Source organism: Helianthus annuus, chromosome 9 (genome assembly GCF_002127325.2).
Source record: "Helianthus annuus cultivar XRQ/B chromosome 9, HanXRQr2.0-SUNRISE, whole genome shotgun sequence".
In the NCBI taxonomy this organism is placed as follows: domain Eukaryota; kingdom Viridiplantae; phylum Streptophyta; class Magnoliopsida; order Asterales; family Asteraceae; genus Helianthus; species Helianthus annuus.
This window is the reverse complement of record NC_035441.2, coordinates 4,665,960-4,680,976: the sequence shown is the minus strand read 5'-3', so window position 1 is coordinate 4,680,976 and position 15,017 is coordinate 4,665,960. Positions and strand designations below refer to the sequence as shown.

The 15,017-nt window shown below is 36.0% G+C and overlaps 1 long non-coding RNA gene across 1 annotated transcript; it reads left to right on the top strand.

Annotated features, from left to right (window-relative positions):
* The first annotated feature begins 2,405 nt into the window (after positions 1-2,405).
* On the top strand, positions 2,406-11,804 carry LOC118481917. The gene is made up of 3 exons (XR_004866348.1): positions 2,406-2,538; positions 11,081-11,134; positions 11,614-11,804. It is a non-coding gene; the product is annotated as an uncharacterized LOC118481917 (long non-coding RNA).
* The last annotated feature ends 3,213 nt before the right edge of the window (positions 11,805-15,017 follow it).

Sequence of the window (15,017 nt, the reverse complement as noted above, 5' to 3'; positions counted from 1 at the left end):
GAACACCACTAGAAATAGGATGTAAAATGTCGCGTCGAGACGCGCTACATTAAATAGGACATGAAATTCAGTGTTAGGACCCAACACTCGAAGTTGAATGTAGAAGAGTAATATGAAAACGTTTCGTAAGAAATGACATGGTAAATGATACGGCAGAAGAAAGGAAGGTACGGAGGAAAATGTTTGAATCTGAGAAATGGATTCGACCATGTAAGGAATGAAAGGTTGAATCCGTAAGCAAGCACGGGTCAAACCAGTAATAATGAAAGGCAATGAATTAAAAGTTGGAATCCGTAAATGAAGACGGATTAAACGAATAAGAATAGAAACTAAAAACGAGACTCAAATGAGTCATACGGGTCAAATGGCGATCGCCATTTGAACCCGGTATTTAATGTTCGATTTGTCAAGTTCATTACTTATAGGTGAGCATAATGTATGGGCATGCATTGTCACAGTTTGGAAAGTATTAACCGTCGCAAAGTATGAATTACGAGTCAAGGGTTCTGACCCGCGCCAGGTAGGTATAAAAAGATTATATTTTTAATAGGAGCATAGGGCTCGACTAGAGAATGGTGTGTCAGAATAGGATAATTGATACCCATATGTGAGAATGTATTTACAATTAGACTTCCAAAAGGTCAAACGAAATAATTGAAGTCCTTGCAATTATTCAAGTATAAGGTACGAACGTGTACCTTGATGCGACCACAATAGGTAAGGGGGTGTTAATCTGACACTGAAAGGTTAAACTATGAAAGTTGGCGAGATAATCAATAAAAAGAAATGGAATGTATGATATGTTTAGCATGTACGTAAGAAAATTTTGAAAGAGACAATAGGCGAACAAACACCCTGTAGGACACAATTATGAAAGGTTATGTGCTAACTATTTATAGATAAATATGATGGAATTCTTAGTGAAATGATAGTATTGAAGCTAGTGGAAGGATGCCCACCAGTGGGAGCATATTTCATGAATGAACGAGACCAATTCTGGTACGGAAGGTACCTATAAAGAAGCAGATCGATCCGGCACACGGATAACCGACTTATACATTGAAAGCGAGGTTAGTAAAATGTTTAATTTTTAGTTAATGATTAAGAATCCGTAGATTTATTTGTAAGTTTGAACAAAATGAATGGTAGAATAATTATGGTATGCTATACAGTGATCGACCTGTAATGGTCAGCGTGAGAAGGTATGAATGTCATTAAGAGGGAGAATTAAAGACCTTAAATGAAAGTTTGAGCTGAATTGGTTAAACGCTAGTATGGTGCTCGTACACACAACATACCTGGTTGTTATCATAAGTAGTTCATGCAAGGAGCTAATAATAAAGTGTGCGAATGATTAAATTCAAGGCTAAACTCAAACTTGTAATTAGTTCAAGTGAAGGTGGTAACCGTAGAATGATGCCTTATACTCGTATTAAGTATGAAAAAGTAATTAGGAAGTGGGAAGCTTTGTATTAGTACCACTAAGTCATTAAATGTCTATAGTATACGTATAATGTTGTGCTAAGCCCTCATATGAGCAAGAAAGTAATTGGAAGAACGTTAGTAATGGGATGATGGGGTTGCTTATAATTACAATAATGAATTATGTCGTGCATGATTCGTGTGCGGAATAAAATAAATCGATTTATTTATATTAGTAAATGTATGAATATGTTATGCTTATTTAGAAAGATAGAAACAAGCCGTAAGCATATGCTTGTACGACCAATAGTATACATTGGAATAAATTCCAATGAACGAATCGCTAGTGATGATGTATGCTAGGAACTGGCATTATAAAGTGAAAACGACACTAATAAGAGCCCTGGATCAGATTATGACTTATAGGTGATTATGAAAGTAATTTACTTGATTTAAGAACGGAGGGACAATGCGTACAAAGACGTTTATGCATGAATGAAACTCTTGCCAAGATCTCGAATGCATCTATGTTGTAGTAAGCATCGTGAATGAAAAGATGAAAAAGTAGGAGTAGAATTGGTTTGGTTGGAATGAGAAAGGTTTCGGGGACGAAACCTCTTTTAAGGGGGTAGACTTGTAACACCCCAAAAACGTTAACTAGGCATAAGTTATAACACCCCAAAAATGTTTAGTATTATGATAAGTGCAAATAAATAAAGAATTTAACTTGGTTAATGAAATATGGCAACATGGTAGTTAGTTTATGGGGGAAAACCTAATTTAAGCACTCTTTTAAAATGGAAGGGTTCAATGTGTAATTAAATTCATTTTAATACAAGAATAAGTGAAAAATGAATAACTTAAATCATGGGAAGTGTTTAAATCAAACACTTAACAAGCTTCAAGGGGGTAATATGAAAAATTATAATTAAGTAAGGTTTAATTATGTCTAAACCACAAACACACATCCTGTGCGTGGTTCTGGGATCGATCAAGAGCAGGGAAAACAAGGGTTTACCCTTGTTCTTGCAAAACTCATCAATTGACAAAGAAAAATCAATGTTAATCAGCTGCATGTCTTAAAGTTCCGATTATCTAAGCATACCTAGTGAAGTGGTAAGTCGAGTTTCTGGATTTGGTGAATTGTAGAGAAAGGGTTTCAACCCAATCATGAATTCGTGGTATAATTTGTGTTAATTAGATGTTAGGGTTACTCCCTAGAATAGAAATCATGCTTGATTTTAGTTTAATTGAAAGAAAATTTTATAAACCCACCTTGTGAAATTGTGTTATGAATAGAAGGATTATAGGGATTATGATTATATGCAATCTTGATATGTGATTCTGCTTGTAATACTTAAATGCTAGATATATTGATGTAGAATAAAGGAATTGCAAGAACTAGATTAATTGTTGATGACACATAGTGTTGGTGCACTACATCTGTTGACTGCGTCTTGTATCGAGTCTTACATTGTATTGTGTAGATTAGGGCACGTTTTACGAGAAAACTGAAAATGTATGTAATTAGAGAGAAGGTTTCGCTCATATGGTCATAGACTAGAGTTTTCGCTTATGTGACCATAGGGGTTTCGTTTATTTGGACTTGTAGGGTTTCGCTCATGTGAACATGTCACTTGGAGCGAAACCATCTGCCTTATATATAGGTGACTTATGAGCGAAACCATGGGGGATGGTCTTGTATTCCATGCCGAAGTGCTGCCGGTGTGAAGAACTGCGTGTAATCGATTGTTAATCAATACAATTAGCAGTTTTATTGAAGATTCAGCTGTTTCTACCTCTATTTCTTGTTATTCCGCACTTGAAACATAGTTGAACGCCTCTGAACGACTCAATCGGGTCAGATCACGATCCTACAAGTGGTATCAGAGCTCAGGAGGAGGAGCTCTGCAGAGATTAGCTGAAATTTATCGAGATTTCTTACTTCTACACCTTCTTTCATAATTTCAGAAAGTTTTACCGGTCGAAATTCGCTCAAAATTTCACAGACTGTATGTTATTGGACATTAACAAACCCTGGAAAGTTTCGGACCTAAATACGGATTAAATGGATCAAATGACCTTCCGAATAGGTTTCGCTTTTATGGACACTTAGAGGTTTCGCTCCAAAGACCACCTAGTTTCGCTCTTGTGTCACAAAATTAAGAGGTTTCGCTCCAAATTGCGTGATAGTTCCGCTCATAAGGTTCCGCTCATAAGGTCATTAGGGTTTCGCTCCAAAGATTATCAGGAGGTTTCGCTCTTTTGAACAACATCAGGGTTTCGCTCCAAAGGTTATCAGGAGGTTTCGCTCTTTTGAACTTAAGGGTTTCGCTCCAAAGGTCTTCTGGGATTTCGCTTTTGTGTCACCAAACCCAAGGTTTCGCTTATTTGTCACAGAATTTGAAAAACGTGCTAAGTCATCATGGATACTGAGTTCTATAACGCGTTTGCAACACCGTTTGGTCCAGCTGCTATTGCCCAAGCTATGAACATAGAAAATGAAATGGGAACCACCCAAAAACCCCCGAAATTGATGAGTATCGAAGAATACTACGGGTGGAAAGATAGATTCGAGAACTGGGTTCAGGCAAACCATCTTAGATCTTGGGAATGTATCTTGAAGAAATACGTGTTGCCTCGAACAGATTTGCAAGTCTTAAAAGAGTAATCAGAATTCACGGATCAAGAACGGGTTATGTACAAAGGGAGAAAATGATGATCAGTCTGCTTCAGCAAGCCATAAAAGAAGACATATTCATTCTGCTACAGCATGACAAAACTGCAAAGTCAATCTGGGATGCACTTAAAGTCAAATTTGAGGGTAGTGGGAATATGATAAAGAGCAAGAAGGCGCTGCTTAAGAAAGAGTTTGATTTGTTTAGCAAGCTACCGGGGGAAGATATAAAGAAGCTGATTGAACGTTACTGCCATCTAGTGCGATCAATATCGATGTTGAGTATTACCAAAGATCGTGAAGAGTGGGTAGATAAGCTTGCTGATGCGTTACCACAGAAAGAGTGGGGAACGTATTTGATGATTCTGAAGAACACAGGTGTTTTTGATGGGTTAACTATCTCTCAGTTTATCGAGAAGATCGAGAGTCAGGACTTGGAGCAACAGAAAATCGCGAGGATGAACAATACGAGTGGTCAACAGGACGTAAAAATGTACTACAAAGGCAGTATTCCAGTTCCGGAATCTGAGAGAAGTCCGAAAATTCAAACTACATTCAGTGCTGGGGATTCAACGGAAAAGTCTGATCAAGGTTCAAACAAAATCAGTAGTGGATTCTCATCATTTCCGAGTGTCAATCCTAAAGAGTCAAACACAAGCTTTCAGTCTCAAGGCACAAAGACAGGAGGTCAATGTTTTTCTGAGGAAACTGCGAATGACCACATGGCTCTACTTGGTTCTGTGTTGTTATCACATGAGGGTCTTGTAGCTGGTCGGATCGGAAATCCTATGCTCACCAAAGAGGATTACGATCTGATAGACGCCGAATAAATGGAACTGATGGATTCAAATGGTGTCTTGCTAGTGTTCTTAGGCGTGCTGAAAAGTTCAAGACAATTACCGGGAGAAATGACTTTCTTGATGCTCATGTATCTACTTTAGGTTTTGATAAATCTAAAGTTACTTGTTTTCGATGCAGAGAGAAAGGCCATTTCAAATGAGAGTGCAAGAATAGGGAAGCTAGTGGTGCTCAGAATCTGTTCGGAAAAGATGATTACTACCGGAAAGCCATTTATCAGCAGGTTGGTCAATCACAAGATTCACAGACGGCTCATGGTAGAAAGATTGAAGATTCGAAGAGAGCATGTTTGGTGGATTTCAATTGGAGCAACTACATATCTCCTGATAGCAAAGTCTGTTTAGTTGATCAACATGATGAACAACTACCTGAAGGCTTCAGCTGGGATATGTTTGTTGATGAAAAGGGAGAGTTCAAAGCTTTCATTGCCAAGATTGTCAGAGAACCAGACATGTTTACTACATGGATGAAATCTATTGGTGTGACTGTAGAAAGTGTGGAGGAACAGTCTGTTGCATCTGATGAAAGCTCAGAAAGTGCTGATGAAAGTTCACAGAGTTCAGATGAGAGTGTTCAGAATGATGTTACTTTAGAAAAAGAAGTTGTATTTGATCAAACACCGTCTGATTCTGGTGTATCAGATGTTGATTCTGAAAAATCTGTACAGTTTGATCAATCACCAGTTGTTAGCAGTAGTGATGATGAGGAAGAGAAGCATATCAATATTGCTAAAACTCATCTTTCTCCTGAAAGTTTTCATTTCTATTTTGCAGATCGCATGGAAAAACTGAAGGCAAAAAGAGCTGCAAAAGAGCACATGGAAATGAAGACTGAAAGTGTTGCTGAGGAGAATGACAAGACTGAGAAGGTGAGTGAAGAAAAGATATCTGAAGCTGAAAAGGTGATAGAGACAGAAAAAGTGATTGAAGTAGTGAAAACAATCGAAGTTGAAAAGATTGTTGAAGTTGTAAAGCCTTGCGAGAAGTGTTTGGAAGCTTGCAAGGGATGTGCAGCAAAAGACGAAATAATTGCTGAGTATGAGAAGAAGAAAGAGCAGTTACTGTTCAACCTCAACTATGTGAAAGAATCTTACGATGTCTTGAACAAAACAGTAACCAGTCTCCAAAAGACAAATTCAGAGAGAGAACAAGCACTAACGATGATGAATGTTGTGATGATGACAAAGCAAAAAGCAATAAATTTTTACATCGAATAAAGTGCTAAGTGGAAGCCAGAGTTGGAGACCGAAAAGATTGAGAATGAGAGAATTAGACGTTTATTGCAAAGTTATTCTAGTTCTGATTATCTCATTTGTAGGATCGTATTCTGACCCGAACGAGTCGTTCAGAGGCTTTCTCCTTTGTTTCAGGTGCGGAATAACAAGAAACTAAGGTAGAAATAGCACACAGATCACTTTAACTACTTGTTTTACTGATTTGACTCTGATTACACTTGAAATCTCGCACCGGCAGCACTTCGGAACGATTTTACCAAACGTTACAACTGAAATCGCTCATAGGCTATATATAGTGTTCTGGAACCGCTTATTGGACAGGCCCAATAAGCGGTCCAAGTAGTCACTCGAGCGGTCCAGACAACATGTCATATGAGCGGTTCAACAACATGTCATACAAGCGGTCCAGCACGTTCACTCGAGCGATCCAGCTAAGACATGGTTACTCGAGCGGCCCAAACACTAAATGTCCTAAAGAGCGATCCAGCAAGCCTAAATCTATACAATCTCACTATTTCTCGTATTTCGTACATTTTACAATCAATCCTATTCTAAGACTCGAACGAAGATGTAGTCGACAGACAACTGCACCAACATCATTAATTGTATTTACCCAACTGTTGCTGGAATGGAAGCTTTTCAAGATGAGAAGCCGAAGAAAAAGAAAGACAGTGGTAAGAAACCGACTGTTAGCTATAACAAGTGTCTGCCTCCGATTTGGGAAGGGTACTCTCCTAGAAAACCAAATGAGGAGCAACTTGCAAAAGCAGTCAATATAACGCTAAAAACCGACAAAACTGACGTTTTACCTGATAACATTGATGTCATGTTTACCTCGTCCGATACTGATCATGAGTTTGAGTTAATCAAAAAGGTGGTCGATCAGGTGTTGGAAACTGATGAAGATGAGTCAAAGTCTGAGTCTGGAGGGTCAAATTCGTCAGTCAACAGTTCAAAATCGTCGGTCAAACGGTCTTACAGTAAAGAGTTTTTATTATCAAAGGCAAATTTGGATGATGAAACATTTGAAGTATCATATACTTTAAATGATTCGGACAAATTATACTCTGACAAAGAGTTTCCAATAAGAAGTGTTCGTTTTGACTTGATCAAAAAGGTTTTTAAAATGACAAAAATTAATATTTCTGAAATAAAAGATTTAAATCTTAATGAAAAACCTAAAAAATACACTTCAAGAGTTCAACAACGTTTAAACAAGAAAAAAGGGTTACAATTCTGGTTCTGGTTTTCAAAAGAAACCTAACCAAAATCGTAGCTACAAAAAGAAAGGTTTAGGATTTATTCCACCAGAGAATCATAAAAATATAAAAAATTCTAAGACAAAAACAGAATTTGTGTCAGGTGGAAGCTCAAAAGAGGAACAGAAGAAACCATTCTGGAGACAGTCAAACTAGGAGTTTCTTGCTGAGAAGAGAAAGAATGGATCTGAGGTGTCACATCCAAAGGAAACTCGTACCTGTTACAGATGCAATGAAGTTGGTCACATTGCATGGAACTGTCAGAAAAATGCCAAAACAAAACAGGGAGTTTCTCAGAAATTGAAAGAAAAAGTTGTTAATGTTGAACCACCAACCGACAGACTTAAAATTTTTGAAAATTCAACATATGAGGTTGGTGAGTGTTCGAAAAAGAATTTTTACAAAAAGAAAGAAAAAGACAACCAAATGTGGGTTGTTAAGAAAGTTGATGTGAATGTCGGCAATGAATCTGGTTCCACAAAGCCAGAGGAGCCACAAGGTGAGGTGAAAATTTCAGTGAATGATGAAGAATTTCCATCACTGAAGTTTGAAGAAGTTAAAAAGAAAGTTGGTAAAATTGAAATCTCGAATCAGTTTTATAAAGAGAAAAATGAATTTGATGTCGAGAAAACATTTAATGGAAGTGTAAAGAAAATCTTTGGGAAAATGCTGAATGGGAAAGCAAAGGGGGTTAAAGATTTTTATGCAACTAAAAATGCAACATACAACCCCACTGCACAAGAATTGAAATCCATCAAGTCTGAAAAGACTTGGATGGAAGTCTGTTTCCCATAATAGTCTTAGGACTATGCCGGAGATCCCAAGTTTGTAATAGTGGATCAGGAATCGGCATCATTCATGTTTTATGAAGTAGAAAAGTTTTGAAAGTTTGTTAAAATTTTTACAGGTGAAAGGACTACGTCGGAGCTTCCAAGATGGTAAGTGCGAAGCAGGAATCGGCATCCTGATTGGTAAATGTAGACGTAACATTCCTAAAGTGGGTAATTGTTCAGATATACCTACAAGTGGTATTGTGTGTTTTTACAAGTGATTATTTTTACAAGTGGTACAGAGGTTGCTGAACTGCAAATGATAAATCAGGGACATTAAGTTGTACTTGATTTACTACATATGATAAAAACTGACAAGATGATGAACCATATCCCCATACTTTACAAGTGGTAAACTTACAAGTGGTCAAAACAAACTCATTTTCCGGAAAAATCATTTTGATTAAAACAAACTTAAGTGTTTTGAGATTTAAATGAGAAAATGGTTTGTGATAGGGGGAGTTCAGATTGTTTATGCCTTAGTGGATGGCAAATTGATGCAATTCGATATCAGTTGTCAAGTTTTTGTACAGTTTAGTTTTTCAAGTGGGTCTAGAGCTTAGATAGTGTTCAACTTTATTTAATGTGTTTGCATTTTAGGGGGAGTAGAAAATTTTTCAGAAAGTCCAAAAACATTAGAAAATTTGAAAAATTCAAAAACATGATAAAATTCAAAGATTGAGTTTCATTGTGAAAAGAGGAAATGATAGTACATCAATGGACTGTCACAACATGCTAAAGAATTGGAAAGTTAAAATGTGATAAACAATCTCACTACGGATATGCCAGTAGGTTTTTACACACTTAGTAAATTGTGACGAGATATAAACATAAAAATTTCAAACTTGCTTGTTCTGTGGGTTAACAACTTCTTGGATATATAGGTAACCCCTGAAATCTTGTTTAAAAGGTCCGTTATTCTGAGATACTAGGTCTTTATGCTCAGTGATATCTGGGGTATTATCCAGGGACTTCTGCTGTATGGAAGTACTGACCTAGTCCCCGGATAATGCTTTCCGCAAATGCTTGAAACATAGCATCGCCCTCAGCAAGCTGATGAAACAATAAAATTGATAGTCGCTGCTGTTGTAATCAAAAGATCCTCTAAAGGGGACACACCAAAAGTCAAAGCCGTCATCTCTTTGCGTATACGGAAGTATCGACCTGAGCGCTCACGGCCCTCGCATCAAACCCCTGAACAGATATCATCTGTGGTATACTCACCTGTAAGACTGAATATTGGGATCTGGATACGGGAGTATATTCAAGTAGTAGGACACACGGATAAGTTCAAGTAATTAAAACATTAAAATCGTATCTCAGATCAGTTGAAATTTTGTGAAAATTTAAATGGACAAATATACTGACAATCTAGGTGAATTGTTTAGAGCTTTAAATGTAATGCAGCTTAACGGTGTTAGTGACATGTCTCATAAACTGATATGATCCTCTTACACAAACTCACAAAAATATTGTTTGTAAATATTTCAATTCTGCATTCTGCTGTTTTTACAATTGATGTCAGTTTTTGTGTTTACAAGTGGTGTCATTTACTTTCTTTCAGAAAATCCAAAAAGATTTTGTGTGTGTTTTAGTATAAACTTTTGAAAAAGTCAAAAATATTTTCGGCAACTGATGTTGGAAAGCTGATTTTCAAAATTCCGAATGCTAAACATGATGACATTGTTATGAGGGGGAGTATGTCTTAACTGTCATAATATATTTTTAAATCAACATGTGGTTCATCATGTGTGTGTGATCTGAGGGAGAGTGTTTGTTGGCGTATATGTTTATGAGGAAGTCGTCTGATTATTTCAAAGAATTGGTGCATTTGTTTATACTTAAATTGTTACAATCTTATTTCTGGGTTAAGAATGTGTAGGTTTAGCCAAGTTTTGATCCTGGAAGTTGAAGACTCTGCAGATAGAGCTTGAGCCAGGTTTCGATCTTGGAACATGAAAGCCAAACAAAGATCCTGTATCGGATATTGCTGAAGAACAAAGAAATACCAACAAATCGAGAGGGGGAGTTTGAAGATATTCAAGCAGATATGGTTAAAGAGGAGTCTGTTATTGAAGATAGAGAGAGAGAAAAGCCCAGAGACTGATCAAGACTGAAGATGTGAAGACACAGCATTGTCGTGACTCGATAGTCGACTCGTCAACATCTGAGGGGGAGTCTGTTGGTGCACTACATCTGTTGACTACGTCTTGTATCGAGTCTTACATTGTATTGTGTAGATTAGGGCACGTTTTACGAGAAAACTGAAAATGTATGTAATTAGAGAGCAGGTTTCGCTCATATGGTCATAGACTAGAGGTTTCGCTTATGTGACCATAGGGGTTTCGCTTATTTGGACTTGTAGGGTTTCGCTCATGTGAACATGTCACTTGGAGCGAAACCATCTGCTTTATATATAGGTGACTTATGAGGGAAACCATGGGGGATGGTCTAGTATTCCATGCCGAAGTGCTGCCGGTGTGAAGAACTGCGTGTAATCGATTGTTAATCAATACAATTAGCAGTTTTATTGAAGATTCAACTGTTTCTACCTCTGTTTCTTGTTATTCCGCACCTGAAACATAGTTGAACGCCTCTGAACGACTCAATCGGGTCAGATCACGATCCTACATATAGGATGAACTAGCAAAGTCATGCTTTAAATGCTTGTACATTATGCTTTATTAATGTAACGCACACTAGGTGTTCGATGAAATGCTTGAAAGAATAATTATGTGTAATTTGGAACATAATGGAATGAAATTGGGTACTAAACGAATGAATGAATGTGTTAATATAGGCGTGAAGGAAGAAGGTTCAAATTCTAAGAAATCGGAAGGATCACAAGACCGAGGTATGTTCCATTGCATACAAAACCTTATTTAAATTTTGTTTATATTATGAAAAACAACCCTTGTTACAATGATTATGGTGATTAGTAAGTAGAATACAAATCCCTTGCGGATTTGGTTATGCTAACGAAGGTTACATTAAGCTATGCAAGTCGACCGGTTTGAGTCGAACCATGTCGAGTAAGAATATGGCACCATCCGTTTAGAACGGGTGGTCATGAATGCAATAAAGAATGTATGAAGTTCATTCCGTTATACGGATAGAACGAAAGATTTATGTTGTAAGCTATTAACCCGATGTTACCGGGTCGTAAGAGATATGCTTGAATCTCATTATGAGAGTATATGTCATACCCATTTAATGGGGTAACCGAATACGTAAGAGTAATGAAAGTAGACAAAGGAATGCAATTAAAAAGGTTGGTGTTGTAAGTGAAATAAGTATTATGACTAACTTTCTAAAGCTTGTTGTTAAATGTAGGTAAATCCTCGACTTAGGCGACTCGGCGAATTGGAGCGAGCACGTGATCAAAATATGTTTTACTAAGCGCTTCCGCTAGTTTATGTTAATGTTTTGGGTCAAAATACTTTTTGTACAATTTGTTGGTAGACACACCTTTTAGTATTTGATGTTTTGGTTTTAGTAGTATCTTGTAGAATGGTATTGTCTTGATTATGGTTAAAATAGGGGTATACTCATTTTACGAACGGGTCATGCCCAAATTTTGTAAAATTATGTATTAAAGTTGTTAGTTTGAAGTCTTTAAATCACTCTTGTAAGTTATTTTATAAAGACGGAAAAGCGGTCCTTTCATTTTTATTATTTTCGATCTATTTAAGGTTTTCTTTTTCGTTTACAATAGAAAGTGTCGGTACCGTAATGAACATAAAAGATACCAACCGAATTCCAGCCATGAAACGCAAGGAAAAAGTACTACTATACATATGAATTTTAAGTGGTGATGAACAGTGACGTTGATGAGCTTACTTGAAAATGTGGGCTTTGATTTGGATCAACATCAAAATTCATTTAATTGTATTTAATTGGCCACAGTTAATTATTTTGGAAATTATGAGCATCTCATTTTAATATTCTGACTTGGGTGATGAATATCAATTTAATTTGGATTGTTAGCCCATTGAGTAAACCTTAACATTTAGGGTGTTAATGATGACACGACATGTTAAACGGCATTACAAACCACTCCCTTCTTGTGTTAAAGGGATTATATGTTAACATGTTAATTTAATATAATGTTAAAAGATTGTCTTAATTTGTTTTCCTTTTTTACACACAAACCATTAAAAGTTTTTACACTCAGGGGATACGTTGTGGGCGGCAAAGTGGTTCGGCAAAAGGAGTTCGCCGCTCGGGAACACCACCGCCAACCCTCTTTGCCGCGCGGTGAGGGGATGGGATCGGTGTTTGGTTACCGACCGGGGAGAGGGAGGGAAGAAGGGAAAGGGGATGTGTGTGGTGGGGTCCATGTCATCTCAACTAATCACACTTTTTTTTAAATAGTTTACCAATTCATGAAGTGTCTAACCATTGCCAACACTTTTAAGCATAGTTTAAACACTTTTCATTGAATGACATGACACACTATCATTGGTTGATTTTGAAGTTTACCAATTTCAAATGTCTAACCACTCTCTATACTCTTAAACCATTAAAAGAATAAAGTTAAGGGGATTAAACCATTTTCTTGATGTAAGGAAAAGTGAAATGGAGAAAAGTAAGTGATGTAACACCTAAATGGTGTTAAAAAGAATTAAATTATATCTCAAGGCATTAGAAACAAACTTAATAATTAATTATTGTATCATATTTAGATATTGATGTTGAAAAAAGAATGACTAAATCAAGTTGCCAAAAGCAAATATTAATTTTTCAATTCATATATAACCACATATATTAATTTTAAAAGTGAAACAGCTTTTAATTTGGAAATTCAAAATGTTTTTTTTTTACTAAATATTCAACAATATATTGTTTAAAAACAACGTTGACTTACGATTTGATAAACGTCTATTTGAATGCGTCAAATATAGTTGGTCTTTTTTATCGTCTCAAACCCAACATATACCGATCGAACAACACCGGTATCGATATTCGTTTTTATGGTTATCAACCGATGCAAAACACGTGCCGATTGCTTTCTCGAGTCCAGGTATCGTACTGGTACTGTAATGAACCAGACCGATAATGAATGAAAGCCCGCCGCGAAGCGCGAGGTTTATCCCACTATATATATATATATATTATTTTAAAGTGCTCATAAATAGTAAAGTACTTTTTTAATAGTAATCTAATACATTTTATTATATAATAATATTTTAATATTATTAGTTTCCTTTTATAATATATATAATTCATATATTTCTTTTATGTCCTTTTTTTATATTATATAATATAAGATAAAGGTATATCATTATAAAGATGATTTTCGATTTCAATAATATATCATTTATATATATAATTCTGTCTGCGGCGATAAATGAATATCGGTAACAGTATCATGACGATCTAAACTGATTGATAACGTTCAAACATTGTTGTCAGTACCGATGTTGTTTTATTATTTTCAAACAATGTAAAGCCCCGTTGAATTTTATATCGAGTGCATGTATCGTATCGGTACCGTAACGAATCGAACTAATACCCATCGAATGCTCGCGGTCACGTATTGCCGCAACACGCGGAGAAATACCCTAGTATATATTAAAACAAAAGCATGAAAAGGCAAAAAAAAAAAAAAAAAAAAAAAAAAAAAAAAAAAAAAAAACCTGGAATAAACCTAAGGTTGGTGGGAGTTCATCTTTAAACTCCCTTCGTCTTCTCTAGTCAACTGCCAATCACAGTCTATCACCTCATTTTAAGCTCTGTTAGGCTGGACAAAGTGGAAGTCCTGAGCATATCGGCCCCAAACGGGGTATTAGGGAACACTCCCATGGGTTTCTCAGGCCGAGAAGTTTTTCCTTGTGCAAAAAGCATTTAATTTATGCATGTGGCATTAACTTAATACATAGTATCACTAAGTTGTATTAAATCCCTCCTTGCTATAATTTCAACATTATTGGCAATAAGTCTAAATTCTCCGGCGTTGATTTAATGATTTGAGTTAATAACACATTAAATGTTCTCTATAAGCACACACAAAAACTCTATCAAAGATGAAGCCGCCAACATGGGAGAAATGGAGGAACTTTGACATTCTAGATATGTTGAAATCCGTTTTTGTTTTTCTCGTTTCGTTTGCGTTGTATGGTTTTCAGCTTCTTGCTGGCTCTTTATATATATATATATATATATATATATATATATATATATATATATATATATATATATATATATATATATATATATATATATATATATATATATATATATATATATATATATATAAAGTGTGTTTGTTGTTCCAAAAAAAAAAAAAAATTCTATCAAACCGATAAAACTATCTTTCATAACAAATATTTATCTTCCCTCAGTAAAAATGGTTCACCCCGCTCGGGATGTATGCACGGGAAAAACTTCTCGGCTTGAGACACCCGGGGCGGTGTTCCGGATGACCCCACTCAGGCCGGACTAGGATTCCGCTTCGCCCAACCTAATAACAAACAATACTAATTTAAAATTTGTTATTAAGCCTAATCTTATTTAGCCCAACCAATCCAATAACAAACAATGGTAAAAAAAGGTTTTGTAAAATTTCAGAAAAACAAAAGAAATTTATTAGGTTTATCTGGTTGAAAAAACTAAAACCTAACTATATTCGAATTCAGTTTTCGGTTCGATTTTGAACTACTTGAATTTTGTTCTGTTAGGTTTTTGGTTTTGACCCAAAAAATATTCAGATATCGAATAAACCGCAGTCTGAACCA